Source organism: Urocitellus parryii, chromosome 12 (genome assembly GCF_045843805.1).
Source record: "Urocitellus parryii isolate mUroPar1 chromosome 12, mUroPar1.hap1, whole genome shotgun sequence".
NCBI classification, from domain to species: Eukaryota; Metazoa; Chordata; class Mammalia; order Rodentia; family Sciuridae; genus Urocitellus; species Urocitellus parryii.
Genome location: NC_135542.1, coordinates 53,341,728 through 53,366,987, shown reverse-complemented (window position 1 = coordinate 53,366,987; position 25,260 = coordinate 53,341,728). Strand labels below are relative to the sequence as shown.

Below are 25,260 nucleotides of genomic sequence, written 5' to 3'. Positions count from 1 at the left end.
CTTCTTGATAATTCATGGCCCTTTCTAGAGCCAAGGTGCTGAAAGCCACCTCTGCCCCCACCCAGGAGACTGGTGGCCACACCCACCAGGCCCTGGCTTCAGCTGTGACTGGCTCCTGGGCCAGCAGGAAGGCCATTCACAGATGAGATGCCCCCTTGCCAAACCCCGCCCCCTTTGCCAGCTCTGGAGCACCCTCACTGGCTGCAGGTACCATCTCCCTTGCCATCATGAGATAAGGTGGGGCCAGTACTCCTGGAACCCTCTGAGCCCCAGCAAATATGAGGTGCGGGTCAGCTAGCAGCCGCGGGAATACAAAGACAAGCAAGAAGAGTGCCAAGCGCAGAGCCTGGCACATACTAGCAGCATGAATGAACGAATGGATCCCAAATGGGAGTGCGTCTTTATAGATTGTCTTGCTGGGAAGACACTAAGCGAAGGAAATGAACATTTCTTGTCCCATTCGTTACGTGTACGACATGCTCCCAAGTATTAGGCCACTGAACTTCAGAAACAGCAAGAAAGTGGAGATTACTGCCCTCATTTTATAGATAAGACGATTGAGGCTAATCAGGGTCACAGAACTGCTAAGTGGGAGAGTCCCGACCAGTGGTCTCAGCTCAGGGAGACGGTGGCACCCAGCATTTCAGAGTGTGTATCTGGGAGTCAATAGAGGTGGATTAAACGCCATCGCCTGCTAGCTGTGTGACCTGAGGCACATTTTTAAACTTCTCTGAGCCTCTGTTGAACTGCAAAATGGAAATAGTGTCAATCTCACAAGGTTATTGAGAGTGTTCCAAACATACAAAAAGCATTTTATGTTGCATCTGGCCCCCAGCAAGTACTCCATAACACTGCCATTCATGTCACTGTTTGCTTGGTAACTTTTGCCATGTTCAGCTGTGAGGGAGGGGGGACTGTCTCTCTCCCTCCCTCTCTCTCTTTCTCTCTCTCTCTCTCTCTCTCTCTCTTGTACCAGGGATTGAACTCAGGGGTATTTGACCACTGAGTCACATCCCCAGCCCTATTTTGTATTTTATTTAGAGGGTCTCACCGAGTTGCTGAGCGCTTTGCCTTTGCTGAGGCTGGCTTTGAACTCGCAATCCTCCTGTCTCAGCCTCCCCAGCCACTGGGATTACAGGCGTGTGCCACTGCACCCAGTGGACTATGTCTTTTGAGAGCCTTTAGGACAGGAAGCAGCAGAGGCCTGGCTGAGGTTGAGTGGCAAACGTAGGCACTGCTTCTTGGAGCAGGATGGCCTTTCGTTTCCTAAGTTTTCTGAGGTGAGCAGGAGGCAAGCTGGGACAGGACACTTAGTGCCACCTTGCCAGGAAATGCTTACGAGATCCCTTCTCAAGAGGTCTGAGGTAAGAGAGAGTTAACACCTTAATGACCTCCCAGAACAGGGCAGAACAAAGCAGCCCTTCCCAACTGTTCTTATGCCCAACACAAATAAGGACAGGACCTTCCATTTGTAATAGCAGCTCAGTGCCTGTGTTAGGAGAGGGGACAAGAACTGGATGGAACAGAGAGAAGAGGAAGAAGGCCTCATACACATATGTACAGGGCCACAGCATTTGAACAGCCCCCTCACCCCTACCCAGGGAATTCTGATAGGAGTATCATTGGTCTAAAAGATATGGGAAAGTCTATGAATGAAAGTTGTATTTAAGGTCTTTTTGAAAAGCAGTGAAGGTAAGGCTGCCATGTTTGATTATCCAGGTTGGGCACTGTACAAGGGCGTCATAATTAAGGGGACAACATTCATGCTGCAGATGCTACAGATTTCATATTTATTACGACCTTCTTCTGATGAATAGAAGTGTCTTGGGACAGAGGCTCTTTTTTTCTAATTCACAAAGAGAACTGTGTGAGCAGGCTGCAGCCCTAGGACAAAGGAAGGGTTCATAGTTTATACATTAATTTATGAAATTCAAATCTTCCCAACCTGCCCACACTTTTGTATATCATGTTGGTGCAAATATAAATCAGAGGTGAGTCAAAACACACGCTAGCCACTGAACACCTTGGCCTGTACCTGCTTTTCCTGTCTGTCAATTTCAAACTGTGAGGGACCTGGCTATCAGCTGTCCCTCAGTTGTCAATGAATGATTATTGGAGGTTCAGAGAGACTGCGTCACATTCTGGCTTAGTGTCCTTGGGCTGCTATCACGAATACCACAGACTGAACGGCTTAACCCACACAAGTTTCTCTCTCACTCTTCTGGAGGCTAGATGCCCAAGACGGAGGGGCCAGGTGATTCAGTTCTTGGTGGGTACATGCTTCATGGGCAGAGGCCTCTCCCTGGCACAACCCTCCAGATGTCACCCTGGCTGCCAGCTGTTAGGCCCTACGGGGCGAAGAGGAAATGCTCCTTCCGCTTCCCACCAAGGCCTCCCCACAAGGTCCCGCTGGGCCGGCAGGGCCTGGAGTGCTTAGCACACGTTTCGGCTGTTCCAGGAGCAGCCCAGGCCGCTGCAGTTCACCTCTTCGAACTTCAGAAGGACTAAGGAGAAATGAAACAGCTTTTCCAACCAAAGTCTCAGCAAAGTGGTTTCAGCCCTGACTTCAGAAGAAGGCTCTTGACCAAGTGCCCCATGAGCTCGGGAAACTTCAGCCCCCAGCTCTGTCCTTTTCCCAAAGGCCCAAGAGAAAGTCGACTGTCCTTGAGTAAGAGCCAGGGTCCCGTGGGCGCCTTCCCAGGGCAGAGGCTGGCTTTTTTCTGGAAGGCCAAGAAGACTGCCACCGAGGGCCACTTTTTTTTTTTTTTTTAATCCTAGTTTTACTGAAGGAAAATCTGAGACCAAGGAAGAATGTAAGTACGTCTGTGGAGCCAAGAACCAGAGATTCTGAAACGTGGACCAATTGCCAATCTCTGGCCTGCAGGTGCCCCCCCTGGAGCCTGCATCTGCAGCTCAAAGATCAATCACAGCGGAAGGACACTCATAGGTAATGGTCCTCCGAGAAGGATGGCGGAGAGGGACAGGGCACCAGGAGGGCAGAGAGGAAGATGGAAGTCAGAAACCTGAGCACAGCGAGGAGGTGGCCAAAGAGATGGGAAGAAAAGCTGGGGCGGGCACCCAACCTCCGGAAACCGAGAGATGCAAACAATGAGATGCGACCCTGCCCTGCAAACACTGGCCTGAGATGAGAAGCGAGAGCGGGTGTCAATGACAGTGCCAAGAAGGGACTCCTGGCCGTGGCTGGCAGGCAAGGTGCAAATGGGCCTGTGAAGCTCAAGATGCACAAACCCTGTGCCTGGCCATTCGCTCCTGGGCCACCATCCTCAGGACCATCTTGCCCCCGTGATCCAGGAAGAAGCACAAGGTTCGTGGCAGCAATATGGACAGCAGCCAAAATATGGAGACAATCCCAATGTCCACCAGGGATGGAGGGTGACTGAGAGGGGCCCACACTGTGGGATGAAGACACGGTGGATGCCTGCAGCAGGTTACGGAGCGCGACTCTACTGTCATGAAGACCCAGGGAGGGCGAAACTAAGCCAAGGGCTCAGATATGCAGGTACAGAGAGCAGAACTTCAGAGCAAAGCAAAGAGAAATTAAAGAGTGTTAACGCCCCCCCCCCAGCCGGTGGGGGGAGGAGACGACCATGTCAAGGACCAGGAGGAGCCCGTGGAACGCGGCTGTGTGTCTGAAGGAGACCTGGGTGGTTGCACCCAGATGCTCACTGCATAACTCTTCCGTAAGCTGCTCATGCACCAGACGGTACCTTCTGCTGTCTGCAGTGCTGCTGCCCCAGGAAAGACGCGGCTGCCTTCAGAAGCACATTTCTCCAGAGCTCAGGTTGGCATCTCCCTGTCCCTCATCCTCTCCTACGTTTCCCTTTGTTCAAATCTGCCACCAGGCTCTATGGGCTCAACTCGAGCCAGTGCCGGAAGCCAGCCAGCCTGTGGCGAGAAAGGCTGCAGGCCCTCCAGGGTGGGAGAGCAGAGCCCTTCACATCCCTCCTGGCCAGGTGCCTCTGCGTCCAGCCACCGCACTGACGCCCTGGCAAGTGCAATCCCCCTCTGCCTGCAGCACTCCCAAGCAAGCACCGGCTCTTCCAGGTCCCCAGCCTACATGGGCCTTGTCCTGGCAGAGGAAGGAGGCAGGCAGATACTGCAGTATCCGGAGGACAAAATCTGCTCCAGAAAAGAACACGACGCCCTCCCCCTGTGATGATAACGGCACCCAAGTCAGCAGCTGCCCCTGGCTACCACGAGACGGCCCTCCTGCCAGGAGGCACGATTGAACCCCACTTTCCAGAAAGGAAAGAGTCTCAGAGAGACAAAGAGCCCAAGTCCACATACCGAGTAAGAGTGTCACAGGCTGGTATCAGAATTCAAACCCAGACCAGGCCTGTGCTTGAGGCACCCCAGCCCAAGCAGTATGCTCCCTCCCCCTATCTTTCCTTGTGCCACGGTCCCTGGCAGTCCCAGGAAGCCATGGTACATGTTGGGGATTGACCCCAAACAGAGCACTCCACAGTCCAGGACCCAGGGAAAGGGACAGCCCAGGGCAGCCCTCTCGCCTCGGCTCACAGCACTCAGAGAGCAGCAAGTTCAACCTTTTCCTTTAGAGATGATCCATGAAGGCCCAGAGAGGGGCAGGGGCCTCCAGCAGACACACAGCCTCCACACCACAGCAGGATGCCTTTCCTCTCAACATGGTCTTGTGCCAGGTCAGGTCCTCATCCTCCCTTCAAGGACTTCAGAGGGTCCTGACCTGCCCTCCCATTTCTCCCTCCTTCCTGCCCCAAACTGTGGACACACTGCCTCTCACCTCTGTCCAGAGGCCAAAGCCCTGCCACCAGAGGAATCCGGGGTTCTTAGTCTCTTCAGAGCCAATGCTGCTCCTAGGTCCTGGGAGGCCCCATGCCTGGCCTTCCCTGGCCCTGGCCCAGCCTCACAGCCCTGGGCCAGCTTCCTGTCTGGACAGGTGCTGGGCAGCCACGGTCTGCGGCTGGTGGTGGCTTCTGCTCTCCGCCAGGCTCGCCTTGAATAAACACGGCTGCATAGCAACCACGCTCTGAAGGAGCCCACAGCTCCCTGCTGGGGGACAGACGGAGCCCAGAGACTTCTCCTCGGCCTCATCTCCCCTGTGGCTCACCCAGGCTCTGCCTCCCTCAAGTGGCTGAGACCAGAGAGAGGTAGCTGGGCCCCACTGCGTGGCAGCCACTGCAAGGAAGTGCATGGCAGCCTGGGGGCAGGGTGGTGGGCAGTGGAGACTCTGTTTTCCTCAACTGGCCTCGGGGGCCCCGTCTGGTTCTGTCCACCTGCTGCTCCTAGAGGCAGAGGCCAGCCGTGGTCTGAAGCCAGGCCTCGTGCACTCACTGGGCAGTTCCAGTCCTGACTCCACTGCTCCAGCTGTGTGCCCCTGGACGGTGCTTAACCTTCGAAGCCTGTCTCCCCATCTGGAAAATGGGTATAATAAGGTACTGACTCAACGGGAGCCTGAAACAGGCCTGTGGTTCATCTAGCTCACGGGAGGCCCTGCACTACTTCCCCAGAGGTACTCGCAGAGCAGAAAACCTGCGGCCTCCTCCCCCACCAGATTTTTCATCCCTGCTCTGGGAAAACGTGGAACCCAACAACCCCATGTGCTTCCTCATTCAGCCCTAGCCCTGATGCGGAAAGCCCAGGCCGGCTTGGATTCCCTCAGATGAGAACTGTTCCCACTCCTCACACCACCCTCGTCTAACCCTCACCCTCCCAGGGACACAGGGGGAGCCAAGGTTTGATTTTATTCAGCCTTGCAAAAAGCCACCCGTCCAAGACATTCGGAATTTTTCCAAGGGCAGGGGATGTAGCTCAGTTGGTAGAGTGCTTGCCTCACATGCACAAGGCCCTGGGTTCAATCCCCAGCACCACCAAAAAAAAAAAAAAAAGAATTTTTCCAGGCGGCTTCTGTTTCTCTCCTCTTGCCCTGGAAAAAGCGGCTTCATCTAGCAGCTCCAAAAGGGCCAGAGATCCAGACGATAAAGATGGAGAACAAGATCTGCCTGCAGAAGGCGCCGGCCAGCCAGAAGGCAGAGGGGCTGCTGGAGGGGAGCAGACTGGCCAGGGATCTGGACTCCAGGGCTCCCTCCAGCAGATCCCAGGAAGGCGGTGCCTCCTCCAAAGTTGAACCAATGGCCACCTGTCTGTGTTAAGCGTTGAATAACCCCTGGGACACAGGTCTGAAGGAGCCTAAGGTGACAGATGGGGAGACTGAGGCTCAGCAAGTTGCACAGCTCATGAGAGCCTGTCACCAGTGAGAGCCAGAAAGGATGGGCACTGACAGGGCAGGACTCGGTGTCCCTTACCTCTGCCAGGGAGAGGAGGTGTGACCTCTTCCCCCAGAATCAGAGCTGCTAAACCGGAGATCTGAAGGTCACGCCCCCCCTGGTTCCCTCCTGTCTCCCTGACCTTGGCACTGAGACCAAGGAGCCTCTCAACCTGGCCCAGCTCACTCATTCACAGCACTCTGCCTCTGGGGACCATCAAGCACCAGGTTTTCCTGATGGCCACCTGGGCCCCAAGGGAGAGCACAACTGCCCTCCAAGCTGAGCCACAGAGAGAGGCCCCGAGAGGTAACCATCGGCTCATGCCTGAATTAGCTGTAATAACAGGTAGGATCTGCATAGCTCTTAAGAACTGGAGTTCTCAAGATGGACTCAATGTTGCAGCACCAGCAATCCCAGCTACTCAGAAGGCTGAGGCAGGAGGATCTCAAGTTCAAGACCAGCCTCTGAAGTTGAGCATGACTTTCAGCAACTCAGTGACACTCTGTTCTGTCAAAATAAATTTTTAAAAGGGTTGGGGATGTAGCTCAGTGGTAGAGTGCTTGCCCAGCATGCACAAGACCCTGGGTTCAACACCCAGCACCACACCCCTACACACACACAGAATTGATTCTCACCCTAACAATCCTGCGGCCTGAGTTAAGAAACAGGCTTCTGTGCCCAGCAGGGAGGCCAGGGAGCCTCCCTTCCCCAGGAGGTGGGTATGAATGACCCTCAGGAACCACTGGGGGTAGCCCTGGCACACAGCAAGCACTCACCAATATTCACACGCCCACCAGGACTGTGCATGTGACATGAGAGAAGCCTGAAGAAAACAGGCTGCCCAGGAGATGGACACCATGAATGCAGGCTCAAGAGGCTGAAGCAGGAGGATCAAACCCATCTTTCAAGACAGCTTGTTATGATTGAATTGTGTGCCCCCAAATTGATGAGCTGAAGTCCTCGCCTCCAGAGCCACCAGATGTGAACTTATCTGGAAATAGGGTCATTGCAGATGTCAACAGTTAAGAGGAGGTCATATTGCAGTGAGGTGGGCACCAAAGTCAGTAAGACATAAAGCAGGGGTTTGGACACAGACACAAGGGAAGAACACCGTGGGAGAACAGAGTCGAACTGCCTCAACCCAAGCTACCAAAAGTAGGAGAGAGGCCCAGAGCATCCCTCCCTGGTGCCTTCAGAGGGAGTGGGCCCTGCCCACACCTCGACCTCAGCCTCTGGCTCCAGGACTGTGGGGCAATATGTTCTGTGGTTCTCAACTGCCCAATTTCTAGTTCATGGTCATGGCAGCCCAGAAAACCAAGCATCATCTCCTGGGCGTAGCAGCGTGACCTGCCCCCGTGATGCCGGGCACTCCCAGAAAGGGAGCACGTGCTGGAGAACTCCCGCCATCCTGGTCCACCTGCTCTGTGCCCCAAGGCTGAGCTCCGTGAGCTACATCAACAGGCCCTCCTGCCTTCCCCCTCCCTTGGGTTTGGTCAGGGGACGGAGGGGAGAGGGAGCCAGGCTCCTATTCCCCAGTTTCCTTCCAGCAGGGCCCTGGGGGCCAGCTGTACCCCTTACCTGGAGGTCAGGGCTCCTGCCAGCAGCTCTCTCTACACAGCTGTCCCTGGGGTGGTGAAGGTCCCAGTGTGGCCAGTGCCAGGTGCTGCGTGACCCTCATGGTTTCTCAGCATCTCCTCCCAATCCCAGCATGCACAGGTGGACAACTGCCCCCTCCCAGGCACACATACGTAGACTGTGAGTTCCTGGGGGTGAGCTCCAGTCTCTATCTCTAAAAGCCAAGCGCAGTCAGACCACAGGAGACACTGAGCACAAGTGTGAGTGACACACATCTGACTGCGGGGGTGGGGGTACTAGCCCAAGAGCTTCTTTGCCCTGCAACACCCACTGCTTTTCCCAGGACCAGGCCTCGTCTCCAACCTACAGAGTCTGGGCACCAGGTGTGGTGGGTAGAGCAAGTTCTAACCCCCTTGGCTGGTGCTACCGTATTATCAATCAGGACCAGCCTGTCAGAGCTGGAGGTCAGATTACATGGAGCATGTGGGGACCCCAGGGAAGTGGCACGCTCAGGCTGTGCCCCCCCTTACCCCTGCTTCAGAACCCCTCGGGATCAATTGAGCCCAGACTAAGGATGATTAGCACATGGCAGCGCCAAGGGGACAAGGGAGTGGTTCCAGGACTGTCACCAGCTTTACTATGTGGCCTCCAGCCCCTGCCTACCCTAGGGTGCCACACTGTCATCTGTGAAATGAAGGGATCAGACACTGAATGGCCTCCAGGCCCCTGAGGCCCAAGGCCCTATATTGGGGATCGAGGCTGGAAACTTCACTTTTACCTGCCAGACACCCTGCGGAGAAACGGACAGCCAAGGCAAGCAGCACTGTCCACAGACTGCCCCTGTGACCGACTGTCCTCCACACTTGGCTTGTGCTTTCTCACGCACCCCACCTCCTCGGGGCCCAGCCTGTGAGAACAGGAGGCGCTGACTGCACCCTAAGCAGGGCGGGACCATACAGATGCTGCCAAGGGCACAGGAGAGGCCCCCCAGCAAAAAAACTGGCTTCCCCTTCTGTGTTGACTTGCTCTCTGGGAATTTTCTAGGAAATTCCAAAATCATATATGCAACCTAAGCCACAGGTCAGAGAGGACCCAGCTGAACCCTTCCTATCACAGAGGAGGGAAGATGAAGCCCAGAGGGCTGTGCAGGAACTCAGGCCACGGACTGAGGCCTTCTCGTTCTGTTGTTCCTGGCCCCAGCTCCCCTTTAGGGTCCTCTTCCAAGAGAAGCTTTTCCTTCACCCCACATGGACCTGACCCTTCTGCTTTCTCCCCCTTTCTCCAAAAATTGTCAGAGAAGAGCTGCTGCCGCACAGCCACGGGAGAAGGTACCTGTTCCTCCAATGGCTGATGGATGATTGGAGGTAGGCAGACGGGATGGGGTCGTAAGGGAGGGGTTGGACAAATGGCAAAGGATAAAACAAAGTATAAGAGAGGATGGGATGGGATGGGACAGATGGAAGGGAGGAAGGATAGGAAAGGGGGAGGGAAGAAAACTCACATCATGAATGGATAAATAAAGAATGAATGTGAAGAGAGATGAAGAACAGGGGGAAAGAAGAAATTAACAAGTGAATGAATAATTCTGGAAGCTGATGGAGAAAAATAATTGGAAACATAAGAACATGCAAAGAAAATTCTAGCCAGGCACAGCAGGGCACACCTGTAATCCCAGTGGCTCAAGAGGCTAAAGCAGGAGGATCTTGAGTTCAAATTTGGCCTTGGCAAATTATTTAGGCCCTAAGCAACCCTGTCTCAAAATTTTAAAAAACATAAAAGGGCTAGGGATACAGCTCCATGATTAAGTGCCCTTGAGTTCAATCCCTGGTACCAAAAAGAAATAAGAAAAGAAAGAAGGGAGGGAGGGAGGGAGGAAGGAAGGAAGGAAAGAAAGAAGGAAGGAAGGAAGGAAGGAGAAAATTCTTAAAAAACTTTCACATTTTCAGTTTGTAAAAATTCATCAAGATTATGTTGCACATACTTGTGATATGTGTACATTCCTATATGTATGCTGTCATTGTTTTAAAAAGACTCTCTACCTAGCAGGTCCCAGTGGGGAGTAGAATCTCTCTCCCCAACTAGTGCCAACAGGGGGGGCTTGGCAATATGAGGTGGGGACCTGCTTTTGCTGAGATGGTGGCAGTGGGGCCCAATGGCATATTCACCCCCACCTGGATCTGTGTCCTGCCTCCGAACAGAAGGCTGCCTGTAACAGAGGGTACAAGAGGATCCAGAGTCTCACAGCACAATACCCAAAATGTTCAGGATACAATCAAAATCACTCACCACACCAAGAACAAGTAAAATTCTAACTTGAGTGGGAAAATAATCAACGATACAACATCAATATGACACAGATGCTGGGATTACCTGACAAGGGTTTTTAAGGTAAAACTAGCATAAAAATTCTTCATAAACATATACTAGAAATACAGAAAAAATATTTTTAAAGTCTCACCAAAGAAATAGAAGATGACAAAGAAGAAAACACCTGGGCATGGTGGTGTCAGCCCCTAATCCCAGCTATTCAGAAAGCGGAGGCAGAAGGATTGCAAGTTTGGGTCTAGTCTGGGCAACTTAACAAGATCCTGTCTCAAAATAAAAATAGATACATACAAAGGTAGCTCACCTGGGCATGGTGGTGCACGCCTGTAATCCCAGCAGTTTGGGAGGCTAAGGCAGGAAGATCACAAGTTCAAAGCCAGCCTTAGCAAGTTAGTGAGGCCCTAAGCAACTTAGTGAGATCCTGTCTCAAACTAAAACATAAATAGGCTGGTGATGGGCTTACCAAAAAAAAAAAAAAAGAAGAAGAAGAAGAAGAAGGAGAAGGAGAAGGAGAAGGAGCTCAGTACTAGGTATTTCTACCACTGAAGGATATGGTAGAGCAACTCTGGGCTCAACTCCCAGTACTACAAAACAAAAAGCAAAAATAAAAATAATAGAAACACAGCAAATGAAAATTTTAGAACTGAAATAATAATAAATAAATGCAACTGAAATAAACAAATCAATATGAATATGACTATGATAGAGGAAAGAATCAATGAACTCAAAGACAGAACCATAGAATTACTCAGGATGAACAAACAGAGAATAGACTAAAAAGAAATGAACAATTTCAGGAGCCTGAGAGATTATAATAAAAGATTTTACATTTATATTATTGTAGTTCAAGAGGGATAGAAGAAAGGGTATGGGACTGAAAAGGTGTCCAGAGAAATTCTGGCTGAAAACTTCCCAAGTCTGGTGAAAGATACTAATCTACATATTCAAGAAAATGAGCAACCCCAAACATGATGAACCCAAAGAAATTCACATCAAGATGTATCATAATCAATGTTCAGAAAAGAAAAAAATCTTGAAAGTGTCAAGAGAGAAATGGCCCATTGTCTACAGACTTCCCATCAAAAACCAAGCAGGCCCAAGAGAACAGGTACAACACTTTTCAAAGATTGAAAGAAACACTGCCAACTCAGAATTCTGTACCCAGCAAAAATATTCTTGAAGAATGAAGATGAAATGAAAATATTCTAAGAGAATTTGTCACCAGCAGACAAAAGATGGAGAAATTTCTTCATACAGAAAGGAAATGATAAAAGAAAGAAATGTGAAATATTAGGAATGAAGAAATAACTGGGAAAGAATTTCAAAATGTGGGTCCACAGTTATACCATGTCTTGTTATTTACCCTGAAGAACTAAAGTCATCTTAACGATAGTGATAGATGCATACCCACTTTTATAGCACCACAATTCAGAAGAGCCAAACTATGGAACCAGTCTAGGTGTCCATCAATGGATGAATGGATAAAGAAAATGTGGCACATATACACAATGGAGTTTTAGTCAACCCTAAAGAAAAATGTAATTATGGCATTTGCAGGGAAATTATAGCATTTTGCAGGAAGTTCCTAAATTCAAGACACATTTTGTGCCTTGTTGTTTTCTTTGACTTCTTGTCAACATGCAGGAACTAGAGACCATCATGTTAAGGGAAATCAGTCCAACTCAGAAGGTTAAGGGTGGTATGTTTTCTCTCATATGCGGAAGCTAGAGAGGAAAAAGGAAAACATCAGTGGGATGCATCTCCTAAAATTCAAAGGGAGTAGAAGAAAGGGACCAAGGACTGGGAGGCAGGGATGGAGACAGGGGTAAGTGCTGGGGAGTGACATTGGCCACTGGTGTTGTTATATTGTGTTCCTGTACAAATATGTAACAACAAATCCCATCAGTAAGTACAACCATAATGAACCAATAAAAAATGTGGGAAAAAAAGCAGTTCCACATGACAGGGTCGGCTTCTCTTCCCTGGAGCAGTGTCCCAGGGACTTGAAAGATCCTGAGCAAGGCAACTGGATGCCGCCAAGAGACCAAGTCAAGAAGCACATTAGAGGCTGTTTGAGCCTCTAGTGGAGATGGAGCCTCACCGCTGCCTGACAGCTAGTGTGGGAGGTTTTCTGTGGCTTGACGCTGACAGCTTTCTAACTGACAAGACAGCTTGCTCACTGAGACTCTGTGTCCTGTCACAGACACGTGTGCGGAGGCGAAGGCAGTGACTGAAAGGTCTCCCGGAAGCCTGATCACGAGGCTGAGAACCTAATTCCACTGGGACTAGCACAATCAAACCCTTGGTGTGGACTTGAAACAACCTTTCCCATCACGTTAGAGCTGCCCTCCAAGGAGAAAGGCAAGCAGGTGGGGACAGAGGTGACCTGCCTGAGCCGGAGCCTGGGGGCAGGTGCAGGGGGAAATGCCAAGTTAGGGTTCAGATCTGCTTTCTTCCCCAACACACAGGAGGAAAGGTGTCAGCAAACCACAGCCCACCCAGAGGGAGGAGGATGTGACAGGCAGCCAGGGAGGGGCTCCAGACCACATCACACAAGCAATAGCGAGGACATACAGAGAGACTCAGAGGGGAATGCGAGCGCACCATTCAGCCATTGGCAAGATAACGAGCCCCAGTGGATTGGGTTTGGCCACGTGGTTCCAGGAACTGGAATGCTAATTAATGGGTGTGCAGAATCAACTTCTTAACAAATGGCTCTAAGGATGGACTTTCACAAAATACAGTGCGTCCTCCATCCTTAGAGATGTCCAAGAAGCCTGGCAGCAAATCTCCAACTTCCCAGACCTCATCCCCACCAAGAACCTTGACAGCTCAGGGATTCTGGAATATAGTAGAAATGAAAGGCAATTTCCCCAGAATCCAAGTGGATCTTGCGTTCTATTCTGACTACTCTGGAACCATACCCTTGGCCAGACTTTTCCAGGGCCAGTAAGAGTCTCCAGCCCAGCTATTTCCAAAATAGTGGCTTTGTGGGACAAATGCGAATGCAAAAAGAAAAGGTTCTAATGCTATAGAAAGTTTGGGAAGCATGGGCTTAAATAACATTGCTCTAGTTTTAACTCTCAGAGCCTCTAATATGCTCTAGGTATTTTGATACTTCCAAAGGGGTAGCATATGAAACAATTTCCAAATCTGCATGACTATAAAGACCTGGGTGTTTATAAAATATTTCTGAAGGCCAGAGTTTTAAAGCACACACAATATGAAACTCTGCTCTAATCTGTTTCAAAGTTTCTAAGGCAACTAGTCCAGAACTTGAGCACAACCAAATAACAAATTCATCCTTCAATTCAATAATATTGTACCTCTTGGGACCCTCTCAAAAGATCAGATCTGCAGTCAAGATGTATACTCTCTCTCTTCAGCTGGTCCAAGAACACTCTCATGACTTCCCTCCGCAAAAGACATCACAAGCAAAGGGGAAGAAAAAGCAGTCAGAGAAAGAAATACCCCAGAGAAGATGGAAAACCAGCTTCAATGACAGGAGAAAAAGAGAGAGAATATCTTCTCACCTCAGAAGGGTTGACGGGGACCCCACGTGCACCCCATCAATCCTTTCTCTGAACTACCACCCAACACAAGCCTGTCTGTGCATTTCGTCCTCTCTGGACTGTGACTGACAAGCGCAGCTTCCGGCTGTTACCTGAGCAGCCAGCCGTCAGGTTCGTCTGGGGCCTGCTGGTCTCCAGTTCGCTCACACCATCAGCCCGGGGTTCCTGGGAGGGAGCGGGACGGGAGAGGACAAGCACATCCCCCTCAAGGAAACCAGCCAGGGCTGGCCAGAGAGGGAGCAGCCCAGTGATTTCTGGGCCCTGGTTCTGTTTGATGGGAATGGAAAGAAAAGACTCTTGTTTCTCTCACTGTTCGCCTGGGTGACAGTTACCATGGATATAAATCAATTTTTGGAGCCTGTCAGTCGCCAGTTGAATATAAAGAGCCTGCTCCTACAGAGCCACAGGCAGGCAGGCAGAGACACACTCAGGGACGGAGGCAGACACAAATTCAGGTGTGGACACAGGCGTGGACACAGGCAGGCGCCTGGCTCCCCCCCTCCCAGGAAGAAGTAACTTGACTAGGTACTATGTCACTAGTACACAGGACACCCAGAACTCTGAAGGACACCCTCCAGAATGACCAAAGAAAGTATCCAAAATAAGCCCTGAGAGTGGGCCTCCTAATGCCTGGATTTCTTTCTTTCTTTTTTTTTTTTTTTTTTTTTGGTACCATGGATAGAACCCAGGGACACTTAACCACGGAGCCACATCCTCAGCCTTTTCTTTGTGTTTTATTTTGAGACAGGGTCTCACTAGTAGCCCTTGCTACTAATGGCTCCAAATTAAGACTGTCCAAACCTGCACTAGCTATTGGCAGCACAGGCACTTTTCATACTGACTCATTTACCCTACAACAAACCTTGGGGTGGATCCTCTTGTTATCCCCACTGTTCAGATGAGAAAATTGAGGCTTAGAGAGGTCTCCCGACTTGTACTGGTATGGTCAGGATTAAAACCCAGCCTGTCCTGTTCTTTAGCAGTTGATATACACGGTCAGGACTTCCGGGATCCAGACCCAGCTTCACCCCTGAGGCCTCAAACAAATCATTACAGTTCCTGGAACCCCACTTTCTCACCCCTAAAAGGGGAATAAGAATATTTCCCCTGCTTATGTCCTAGCACTGTCACAGGAATCATATATAAGGCAATCCAAATGGAGAGAAAGCAAGAGAACAGAGGAAGTTAACATTCATTAAGTACCTACTGTGTGCCAGGGCAGTCACATGATTGTGGATGATGACTTATCTCTAATTCTGCAAGCAAGGATAGAAACCCAGGAAGAAAGCAGGAGTCAAAGACCTCCAGGGTCAGGAAGCCCAAGAGTCTGGATTCCAACAGAGGTCTGTTTGTTTCCAAAATGTTTGGTTTTTGTGTTGCTTTTTCTTTTTGTTTTGTTTTTGTTCACCAGGACGTCACAGGCATGAAAACTAATGACCTGTTCACATTAATGACCCATGTCCCCTTGGGCCTTTTGTCTTCTGGAATCTGGATGTGTCCTGACTCACTGGCCACAGAAAGACTGCAACTTCCCACTTCTGCACCAAAGCCCCTGCTTCTCACCCTGCTACCACCCCCACTGCTGCTGCCCCACATGCTGCCAGATAGCCACAAATTCTGTGTGGCTCTGGGCAAAGCCCTTGACCTCTCAGATACCAGTAACCTCATATCTAAATGGGGCTAGAACCAGCACTGAAGATCTCCATGGCAAAACTCAAAGCCTCTCCCCACCCTGAGGTGGCTGGCCTGCTGCACAAACCTGGCTCGAAGCTCAGCTGCAATCCTGCTGAAATGTCTCCGTGCTCAGGTTGTCCTGAGGCTTCATTGTTAAACACAGGTGGACATTTGTCGTCCTCTCTGAGAACAGTGGATAGCTCATTCTTGTGGTGACAGTAAAGAGCAAATATCTCATAATCATCTCGTGCTAATCTTCCTCACAGTGCTACCGGCAGCCAGCCTCCTCCATCCCTCCATCCCAACCAGCCGGCTTTGAAGTATTGACTGCCCATGGCAGAGCAATGTCCCTTTAAGGGCAACACAGGGCACTGCTTCCCTGGCAGCACGTTCAGCACACACGCTGTTCCTAGGGTGCGTATGGTGGGAGCAGGAGGATAAGAGTATAAAGGAACGAGATGGCCTCATGGCAGATTACAGGCAGGGGAGAGGAGAAAAAGAGGGGGAAAGAGAATGAAAGAACTGCTCAGTTATGTGTTTGAATGTGGTTGGTCCCCACCCCAAACCCATGTCAAAATGTAATCCCCATTATGAGATATTCAGAGTGCTGACCAGGTGGGACCTTTAAGAGTCAATTAGGAGCTGGGCATGGTGGCCCAAGCCTGTAATCCCACCGGCTCAGGAGGCTCATAAATTCAAAGCCAGCTTCAGCAATGGTGAGGCACTAAGCAACTCAGTGAGACCCTGTCTCTAAATAAAATACAAAATAGGATTATGATTGCTGTATGTATATAGGTGACTCTATGACCAGTGTAATTCTGCAATCTGTACAATTAGAAAAATGAGAAATTATACCCCAATGAATCAAATGTATGAATTGTCCATTGTAATGTCATGTGTAGCTAATAAAAAATACATTAAAAAAATATGAAGGGTTAAAAAAAATACAAAATAGGGCTCAATGGCTGAGTGCCCCTGAATTCAATCCCTAGTACCAAAAAACAGAAAACAAAAAACAAGGCAATTAGGGCTTTGCCCTCATGAATGGATTAATCCATTTACATAATTAATGGATTAATGTGTTATTTCAACTATAAAAGTCAGTTTGGTTAGGTCTCTCACCAAGTGATTCCCTATGCCACCCTGGGACTCTGCCAGCAAGAAGGCCATTGTCAGATGTGGGCCCTTGACCTTGGACCAGGACCATGAGAAAAATAAACTTTTTCCTTTATGATTTATAGAGGCTGAGATTTTGTGTTATCAGCAACAGAAAATGCACAATGACAACAGCCCTGTCTAGAATTTGCTAGAATGAAGATGGGGGGGACACATGTTCTTAAGATTGGAAGGTGGGCACTGTGAGGTGTGCCTGTGCTTCTTGCCCTCGGGAGACTGAGGTAGAAGGATCACATCCCAGAATTCCAGACCAGCCCAAGCCAGAGAGACCCTGCCTCCAACAAAACAAAAACTTTAAAATGCAGATTGAAAGAAGCGACTTTGAAATTGATGACTGGCTGACTCTAGGCCTTGATCTAATTTCATAACATCCCTGAGGTTTTTTATAAGTGTCTGCATGGTGCTGGTCCCTGGAGGTATTACAGACTTCTATTTCATCTTCGTAGCCATCCTCTGAGTTGCTCTTATATTCATGTTGTAGAAGAGAGTACTGACCCTCACAGAGTGGCTTTCCAAAGACCACAGAGTAAGTGCGGGAGATGGGATCCTCGCCATTCTAACTCCAGAGTTTCACAATGCTCAATTCAGGCATAGGAAAAGCCCCGCCAGGGCAGCTTGTGCTATAAGGGCCGGGAGGGGTGGGGGGCATTCACAGAGCTTTAATTTGTACTATTTTTTTTTTTTAAGCAGACTGACCCATTTGTTTTCATTGCTTTATTTTTAATATTGAAAGATCTGATTAACAAATAGTCCAGACATGGGAACATTTCTTAAAATCTGATAATCCAAAAAATATTATATTTTTGCCCGTTTGCTTAATGCTTTTAATGACAAGCAACTTGAGAGCTTAGAAATGTAATATTAACTTTTAATATAATTTTTCTACTTACAGACTTAAATTTGCACACTTGTAGACTTTGAATTTTTTTTAAATTGGCATTGTTTATGAAATTTCTCAGACCAGATGTTACAAATGTCTCTGAAATGCAGTAAGCTCTCCTGTGAAACCTATAGGGCACAAAATATGGGTACCACTTCTCTCTCCTGCACTCTTGGGGAACAGACAGCCCTTGCATTATAAGATGCCTTGGGGTGGGGATAGTATGATCTTATTTATATATATATATATATATATATATATATATATATATATATATACACACACACACACACAAAAAGGAAAGTCTGGGAGAATGTATGCCAAAACATTCATTTTGCTTACATCAGGATGGAGGGTGTTATGGTTTGGATATAAGAGGTCCTCCAAAAGCTCCTATGGTGATTCAGGATGTTGAGAGGTGAAATGATTGGATTGTGAAAGCTGTACTTTGGTCAGTCCATCCTACAGTGAAAGGACTGACTGGTGGTAACTGTAGACAGATGGGGCATGCCTGGAGGAGGTGGGTCACTGGGGGTTCATCTTCCCTGTGGCCCCTCCCTCTACTCTCCTACTCTCTGCTTCCGGACCCCCTCCAACTCCTGCCATGAGCTGAGCAGCTTTGCCCCGTGGTCCCTTCCCCCATGAGGTACTGCCTCACCTTGGGCCCACAGCAACAGAGTCAGCCATCTATGGGCTGAGACCTCTGGAATTGTCAGCCCCAAATAAACTTTTCCTCCTCTAGGTTGTTTTTGTTGGGTTATTTTGGTTACGGCGACAAAAAAGCTGACTAAAACAGAGGGGATGATGAGAGATTTCCATTTCCACTGGTATTTCGAGGCTTTCTATGGTGAACATGGATTATTCATACACAATAGGACAAAATACATGGAAAAAATATTTTCAGACATTGGACAATAGGCAGCCCATGAGTCCTAAGAGGAAGAAACAGATGAAGTGAGGCCCACAGGAACACCAGCTTTCTGCAGAGTCACATTCCGGTCCACAGAGCAGAGAATGTGAATCCCAATCTAGTTGTGTTGAAGAGAAAAAGATTGGAGTTCAGAGAAGGGGAGACAACTGAAAGTCCTGGAAGATAGTTCTGGAGAAGAGGGAGATAGCCAGAAAAACTGCTCCCCAAGAATCTGCTTAGAAGTCCCCAATATAGGGTTGAGGATATATCTCAGTTGGCAGAGTACTTGCCTCACATGCACAAGGTCCTGGGTTCAATCCCCAGCACCACAAAAAAAAAAAAAAAAAAAGAAGTCCCTGATCTTCAGTGAAAACTAAGATGTGCACAGAAAAGGTCAGACAAAGAGCTACTGAAATACAGTGAACTGAATGAGTTCCAACTAGTCAGAAAGGGGAGTTCTTGTTGATAACTCAGGACATTCATATCATAAGCCCCAGAGCCATCTCTTTAAAAATAAAACAAAGAAGAAGAACTAACAAACCAATAGTGGTGATACTGTGGAATTTTTAAAATACTCAATCCAAAATTCATAAAAAGAAGGGAAAAGGAGGAAACAAAGAATAGATGAGACAAAAGAAATGGCAAAATGGCATCCTTAATCTCAATCATACTGACTGTTACATTAAATAAAAGTAGTCTAAACATTTAAATTTAAATGAGAGTTGGTTTGGATAAAAATGAAGATGCAATTATGTGCTACTCCCCCCTCCCCCCGCAAAAAAAAAAAAACACTTTGAAATTAACATCACAGATTAAAAGGATGGAAAAGGGATATATTACACAAACAATGAACCACTCCTGAAAGCCAGAGTAGCTATATTAATATCACACAGAGTAGACATTAAAACAAGAAACATTCAAAGTACAAAGAGGAACATTTCACATTAATAAAAGGGTCAATTCAACAATGAGATATAACAATCTTAAAATGTGTATGTACCCAATAACCAAGTTTAATAGGTAGCAAAAACTGGCTGAAATGATGTAAAAACAAATTCTTATTTGTATTTTAATTTTTCAAAAGTCCTCTTACAGAGTAGTGAGAAGGGCAGACACCTGCAGGGATGGAGCTGGCCCAGTTCCCTGAGTGTGAACCTCACCACCCAAGTTTTTTCACACCTCCACCATCTGTTGGCCAGCAGCTTCTCACCTGTACATGGGCTTTATATTTATGCCTAGTAAGTACTGCCTATTAATTCCAGCCTACCCTTGTAGATAACTAAGTTTTTTGTTTGGTTTTTTTTTTTTTTTTTGGTTTTGTTTTTTTAATCTTGAGGCTATCCTACAAGGACCCCAGAACTATCAAAATTACAAACTCTCCTTCAAGTCTTCACATCCCTGTCCTTATCACTGGGAGGGGCTGCAGGCAAAGCCATTCTCAGGCTGAAGGTAACTCTACTGTGATAATGTTCATATTTCTCTATTTTGACAATAAGATGTCCCATTAAAAGCTTTTTGAAGAGTCTAAATACAAAGCAGGGCTCTAAAATATTCTAGCACTGTGACCTTGGGAAGGTCACATATCTCCTCCATGTCTTTTATTTGTAAAATGAAGATAACAGTAGCTATTTCACAGAGTTGCTATAAAGATTAAATGAGTTGCTATAGAACCATAAAGTGGTATCTAGTACAAAGTTTGAACTAAATAAATGTTGGCTATGATCCACATTTACATAAAAAGGGCTTTTTCAATAACTGATCAGCTATGCAGATACAAAAAGCAGAAAACCTGGGCTGGGGATATAGTTCAGTTGGTAGAGTGTTTGCTTCACGTGCACAAGAGCACCACACACACAAAAAAAGAAGAAGAAGACAAAAGCAGAAAACCTGTACAACATTATCAAACAATTTGACCTATTGATATTTATAAAACAGTCCACCCAAAAATAATAGATAACTCATTCTTTTCAAATGCATAAGAAACATTCATACATATAAAGGATTATATAATATAGAGAATGTTCTCTTACCACAAGAGAAATAAATCAAAAAGTAATACCAGAAAGATCTCTAGAAAATCCCCACGTATTTGGAAATTAAAAATCACACTTCTAAATAATCCATGGGCCAAAGGAAAAGTCACAAGAGAAAAATTAGAGAATGTCTTAAACTAAATGGAAATTAAAGTACAGTACACAAAAAAATGTGTGGGGTGCAGCTAAAGCAATATTTAGAGGGAAATTTATCCTTCAATATTCAACTGGATGGTGCATGCCTGTAATCCCAGCGACTCAAGAGGCTGAGGCAGGAGGATTGTGAGTTCAAAGTCAGACTCAGAAACTGAGCAAGACCCTGTCTCTAAATATTTAAAAAGGGGGTGGGGATGTTGCTCAGTGGTTAAGTGCCCCTGGGTTCAATCCTCAGTACCAAAAAAAGGTTTTTTTTTAATTAAAAATAACGAACTCTAGATAGGGCAGAGGGGTGGGAGGGAAAGGGAGGGGGCATGGGGTTAGAAAAGATGGTGGAATGAGATGGACATCATTATCCAAAGTACACTTATGAAGACACGAATGGTGTGAATATATTTTGTATACAACCAGAGATATGAAAAATTGTGCTCTATATGTATAATATGAATTGTAATGCAGTCCACTGTCATATAAAACAAATTAGAATATTTTTTTAAAAAATTAAAAATATAAATATTAAACTGGAAACAATCCAAACCTCCATGAACAGAGGAATAAATAAACTGTGGCATGTTCACACAAATTCTACCTGGTAATAAAATGAACAAACTACAACAATATCAATGAATCTCAAAAACACTGACTATCCCAAAACAAGTTCAAATCACAACAGAGAGAAATCCAGATCACGCAGTTAGACAACTTCCTCTCTCTTCAGAATATCAATGTCATAGGAAAAAACTATGGGGTATAAGGATATGGGAAGAATTTGTCTTAGAGCAAAAGTGACTAAAAACGACAACCAAACTCAGAGTGAACCTTGACTGGATCATCTGAGGGGGGGGGGGAGCCAGCTTTAAAAAAAAACATTCTGGGAGGCTGCAGTTATAGCTCTGTGAGCTCTTGCCTAGCATGCGTGAGGCACTGCGTTCCATCCTCAGCACCACATAAAAATAAATAAATAAAATAAAGGCATTGTGTCCACCATCTACAACCCCCCCCCCAAAAAAAAAAAACAACCATTCTGGGACTGTTGAGAAAAATTGAATAGGCACTAAATATCTGACAACATTACTGAATTACCAATTGATATTTTTGGTATAATGACAGCATGGTTATGTCAGGTCATAATTTTTAGGAACTTAACTGACGTACTTAAAAGTACAATGCCATCTCTAATTTGCTTTCTAATAGATCACCAAATATAAATATGTGGGAGCTGGGGATATGGCTCATGTAGTAGCATGCTCGCCTAGCATGCATGAGGCACTGGGTTCGATCCTCAACACCATATAAAAATAAAGATATTGTGTCCACCTAAAAAGCTAAAAATTAAATATTTAAATAAATAAATATGTGCATGTAAACATAAAAGAAGTAAAATATGAACCACAGGTCACTCTAAGTGGTATGCATACAATTATACTATTCCTTTTAACTTCTCCATATAGTTGAAATTTTCAAAAGTTGGAAGTGAGGGCTGGAGTTGTAGCTCAGTAGTAGGGCACTTGCCTAGAACATGTGAGGTACTGGGTTCGACCCTCAGCACCAGATAAAAATAAATTTTAAAAGAATAAAGATATTGTGTCCATCTACAAATAAAAAAATTTTTTTAAAGTTTGGGAAGTGAGGTGAAAAACAAAATTCTATCCCCCCACACTATTACTGAAATAGCATGAAATTAAAGTTTCTATGGACAAAGTCTACTGTGAAAATTAATTCAGTAGTAAACTGTGTGGGTGATTTCTATTTTGACTTTATTATTAGTTGACTTTTTAAGGAAATGAGGATGGGAAAACATTAATTCAAGCTTTTTTTCACTGGGCAACTATTAGACTAAGAGCTGCTTTGTCTACTAGCTGGGCATTTGACGGGATAAGCCCAATGCTAGTGTGTCCAGGTCCAAGATATAGGTGGACCGGCTGGTACTTTGGGGCACTGCCCACTTCAGTGAAGCTGGAAGTGCATCCCACAACCTAGAGACTCAGTCTCCTCCAAATCAGGATCCATCTGTGTCCCCCTCATAATGCATATTGCTGGGCAAGTCATTCAGTCACTGTTTTGGGACTCAAGACACCAGAAAACAAAGAGCTAGATGCACTTCTAAGTTTCCTTTGCTAGCCCCAGAAGGTGATGCACCCAAAACTCACACCCTCATCCCGGGCAGGGGTAGACTGGAGGCGATATTGTACATGGGAAGAGGTCAGAGCTTCCAGCTCTTCTGGAAGGCTGCAGGTCTTAGGTAGAAATTTGTACAAACCAAGGCTGACACCCAGCGGTTGCTTTTTTATTTTGATGATTGTACTCAAGAAAGTAACCAGGATAATCCAGACAAGTAATCTAGAGAGGGAGGATGCAAGAAACTACCACTGGAGCACTCTGGTTCTTCTTTTTTTTTTTTTTTTTTTTTTTTTTTTTTTTTTAAGAAAGAGTGAGAGAGAGTGAGAAAGAGGGAGAGAGAGAATTTTAATATTTATTTTTTAGTATTTGGCAGACACAACAGCTTTGTACGTGGTGCTGAGGATGGAACCCGGGCTGCACGCATGCCAGGCGAGCGCGCTACCGCTTGAGCCACATCCCCAGCCCCGCACTCTGGTTCTAAGTGCTTCCACTAAATTCACCAAACTCAAGCAACACACATGAGTGCTATAAAATCCAAATTCAGAAAGTCAACTGAGAGAAAGAACCACTTGGGGAACCTGAGAAATGTTTGTCTTAGGATCTCCCACTTAAAAAAACTCCTTTTGGTTTCTTAACCTAGATAATCTCCCACACTTAAGCAAAGACCTCAGTTCTAAGGTGTGGAGTTGTAACTTCCTAGAAAGCACCTATTAAGCATCTAGTTGCCCCTTGCTTTCACTGTTCCTGCTTCCCAGAAATTCCTCCCTCAAGTCCTAAAATCACTCTGAGCCCCGTTGAAAATAGATCAGTCACTCTTGTGGCTTCCAGGGCCCTTCACTTATGAAAGTTAATGATATTTACTTCTTTCCATTTTGTATCATAATCAGTTGCTCAACTGTGTCTCTCTACCCATCCTATGCCTAAATAATAAGTGCCACAGTTCCACTTCCAGGCACATTCCAATACTGGGCATCAAATGCAATCACCTGTCTGCAGAACACCATGTACACAGCTGCAAGTAGCTAAAAAAAATCCTTATCATTGAAGAGGCTCCTACCTCTGCAGATGCAGTCCTTCCCTGTCCCATTGAAGTTTAAAATGAACACAGTCATGCACTCATGAAGTAAAAGCTTGGCAAATATGATGTAACAGTCTGATCTCCTTTGCTTAAATTGAGACATTCATAACCAGTGACCCCTAAAGGAGCATCTAGATCATTTATTCCAGTGTAATTACCCAGCTCAGGGAGGTAGAAACAAGAGCCACAACTTCTCAAATTAAAAAAATCATCATCATCATCATCATCATATTATATTCCTGTTAAATGAGCAAAGTCAAACTTTATAATATTCCATGAAATCAACTCTCATAAATTAACCTATTGGCTGATCATAAGCCCAATCAGTATTCCCATAAGATTTATTTGTAACTTGAGTGGAGTACGTGAAAATTCATCTGTAAATTGTTACAGCCATACTGAGAGGCAACTAGACAGAATCTATGGAAATTTAAAGTACATGCTGCGACCAAATCCCACTTCTCAGTGCCCACCCTGAAAGATCCTGGCTTAGGTGCATGAGCAGTACAACCAAGGTCACTGCAACCGTCACTTTCCTGAGAATCTGGAAACAACCCAACCATCACCCATCAAGAGATGTCTCGTGAGTCTGAAGCTGCAGCAGTGGTTCTCAAAAGTGAGAACGCACTGAGAAGCAGCAGCACTAGGGGTTAACAGCAAGCACATTCTCTGGCTCTACAAGCCTGGAGTCAGAACGCCTGTTTTACAGCCCTCTAGCAGATCTTGGTGCAGCTTTAGTTTTTTAAATTAAATTTTCTTTAATGTTTAAACAAATCTTCTAAATTATCATGAAAAGTAGTTCAATAGGTATGTAACACTCTTCTTTCCCTCTTTCAAGAAAACATCAGAGCTAGAAGCACTTCTAAGTTTCCTGTGCTAGCCCCAGAAGGCGGTGCACCCAAAACTCCACCCTCATCCTGGGCAGGGGGTAAATTGGAGGAGATATTGTACGGGGGAAGATGTCAGAGCTTCCAGTGCTGGTTCCATTGGCTCGGAAGAATGAGGTAGGAGGAGTTCAAAACCAGCCTCAGCAACTTAGCGAGGCCCTAAGGAACTCCGTGAGACCCTGTCTCTAAATGAAATACAAAAAAAGGGGGGGGGGGCGGAGTGTGGTTCAGCGCTTAAGCGCCGCTGGGTTCAATCCTCAGAACACCCCTCCAAAAAAAAAAAACCCTCAGCAAAGTTTGTCCATCAACTCTTCCAAGAACTTTTGTGTATCAGGCATCATTTTTTTTGAGTTATGGTAGTTGTGAGTACGTTAAACCTCGCTGGGAAGCAGTACTTCTGCTGCTTGAATCCTGATACATGCAACAATTGCAAAGCAGCCCTCCTCTAAACCACCACCTTTAATCTCCCCTGGTGTGATTTTAGAGAATAAAGTATTCTATATTATTAACTTGGGAAGTCCTCCAAAATACATTGGATTGAAAAACGAAAGCTAAATTGCAGTGTGCTAAACACAGTGTATCATTAAAACCACTTGTTTTCAAGAAGACA

General features: G+C 46.6%; 1 protein-coding gene and 1 non-coding gene across 2 annotated transcripts in view; one reads left to right on the top strand and one right to left on the bottom strand.

Annotated features, from left to right (window-relative positions):
- Nucleotides 1–4,821, bottom strand: part of Togaram2 (TOG array regulator of axonemal microtubules 2) — a 50,799-nt gene extending 45,978 nt beyond the window's left edge. The window contains exon 1 of the mRNA XM_026414443.2: nt 4,781–4,821. The gene's annotated coding sequence lies outside the window, so the exon portion shown is untranslated. The remainder of the gene's footprint in view (nt 1–4,780) is intronic.
- A 976-nt stretch (nt 4,822–5,797) lies between these two features.
- Nucleotides 5,798–5,870, top strand: Trnav-cac (transfer RNA valine (anticodon CAC)). The gene has a single exon. It is a non-coding gene; the product is annotated as a tRNA-Val (tRNA).
- Nucleotides 5,871–25,260: the final 19,390 nt, after the last annotated feature.